This window comes from Euphorbia lathyris, chromosome 2 (assembly GCF_963576675.1).
Source record: "Euphorbia lathyris chromosome 2, ddEupLath1.1, whole genome shotgun sequence".
NCBI lineage: Eukaryota > Viridiplantae > Streptophyta > Magnoliopsida > Malpighiales > Euphorbiaceae > Euphorbia > Euphorbia lathyris.
In genome coordinates, this window is record NC_088911.1 from 27,343,727 (window position 1) to 27,345,898 (window position 2,172).

The 2,172-nt window shown below is 37.4% G+C and overlaps 1 non-coding gene across 1 annotated transcript; it reads left to right on the forward strand.

The window, feature by feature from the left end:
* Positions 1 to 236: 236 nt before the first annotated feature.
* On the forward strand, positions 237 to 343 carry LOC136221323 (small nucleolar RNA R71). Its single transcript, XR_010685096.1, has one exon. It is a non-coding gene; the product is annotated as a small nucleolar RNA R71 (small nucleolar RNA).
* Positions 344 to 2,172: the final 1,829 nt, after the last annotated feature.

Consider the following 2,172-nt stretch of genomic DNA (forward strand, 5'->3'; position numbering starts at 1 on the left):
TAACAAGCTGTTCCACCTGAGTTGTCAGCTTTGACACGACATCAGAATCTGAAATCTTCTTCCCATCACTCCTCACTGAGTGCCAATTGTAACTTGTATTGACCACCCTTTCAAAGAGATCATATAGAGCTTGTGGTTCAAGATCTTCAGGGCTACCATTTGCAATGGACTCAATTTGAATTTTATAGGTATTGGTGACTCCATTGTAGAAATTCTGAACTTGCATCCACATGGGAATGCCATGGTTTGGTAACCTTCTCAAGAGCTCCTTGTAACGTTCCCAAGCCTCGGCTAACGACTCATCTTCTTCTTGCATAAAATGAGAAACCTCATTTCTCAACTTGATAGCTTGCCTTGGTGGGAAATACTTCATCAAGAATCCACTAGCCATCTCTTGCCAAGTAGTTATTGATCCGGGTTGAAGGTTCTTTAACCAAACTCTTGCTTTATCCTTTATAGAGAAAGGAAACAGCTTTAACCTTATAACATCATCGACCACCCCCCCTATTTGTTCTGAAAATGTTACACATTCTAACAAAATCCTGAATATGAGCATTGGGGTCTTCATTGTGGTATCCAACGAACTGAACAACAGTTTGAAGCATTTATATCATCGATGGCTTGATTTCGAACAGGTTGTTCCCCTCATTAGGCAGCACAATACATGATGAGTGCCCTTCAGTGGTAGGTCTTGAATAGTCTCTGATTCTCATGACTGGTGGATTATTGTTTTCACCTTCTTCTTCTGGAACAGGTTGTTCTGGTACTCTTCCAGCCATTCTTCTTTCTCTCTATCTTTCTCTTTGTCTTGCTCGTCTAGCTACTGCCTGGTTCCTTCTACACGTTCTTTCTAACTCAAGATTGATAGGAAAGGCTGTATTATTAAACAAACAGATTAAAAACACCTTGTTTCATATAAATTTTCAAATAAAATTGTTCCTTTCAATCCCCGGCAACGGCGCCAAAAACTTGTTGTCCTAAAATGAGACTCTAGTAAGTGCACTAGATACAAGTAATAAAATGATAAGTAGAGTATCGTCTCCACAGGGATTGATGACCAAATTTTACTAGAAAAACCTTGCAGAACAGGGTGTTTGTGGTGTGTGATTTTCTTTAGTTGAGAAATATTGTGATGTGGTAACAGAAATACTAATTAAGATATTCAGTGTAATAAAATGAGTTTTGATACTGATAAAAAGATAGAACATGCTAGGCCATAGCGTAATAGGTTACTTTCAGCCTCTAAACATCATATTTATTCATGAATGACATAAAGTGAAGTCAAGGTCTATGTTATAAAGCTCACTTAAGTCAACTTTCGTGTGTTCTTAAGTTTCTAAGATGTACTACAACCTTAAGGGCCCTTAATGTTGGTTCTTTCTTGCATTACGAGCGAAACAGCATTTCTGTTTAGAAAACCCTTGATACAATCCCCTAACATTCCTGTGTCGGGGTTTGGACATTTGATAAAAGGTTCCGTGAAGATGGAAGCAGTTTCCTATCATTCATCTAACACTAAGATACATGCATTTAGCAATAGAGTGAAAGCTTTATTAAGCACAACAACATATAGCATCATTCATTCATAAATAAGAAAATAGAAGACTTACATAACCAGCCATTGCTGGCCAAGCCCGTTCAGTTGACTACTCACTCATAATGATGAGTGAACAACCACAGAAATTGCAATCAATCCCCATTAATGGAGTTAGGTCTCAAATTAAAGAGAACTCTCATGGAAGATGAAGTTTCAGCCCCCCCAACAAAGTTATCTCTCTCATTTTACAGTAATCTATTTAATTAGGAGGAAAGAAACATAAAATATACTAAAAAGTACACTAAAACATACCGTTCTGACAGATTATGGCCACTTGAACACTTCAAGGCCCAAATCTTCTTCAGCAATCTAAATCTCCACTGGTCCCACTTCTTTGCTTGGCTGTCTTCCATCTCTTTACATGCTATTGCCCTTTGGTCCATAGATTTCCCTTTACTTTTTCCTACAACGGGCTGTTTGACAGCAGTTTTCATTTTTCTTCACAAAATCTGCAATAAGGGTTATTTAGCCCTAAATTGATAACAATTAACACCCCATAAGCCCATTTTTAGTGAAATAATATATGGTTATTAGAGTCAATTATGAACCCATCATAGGTATCTTTTTATCTTATA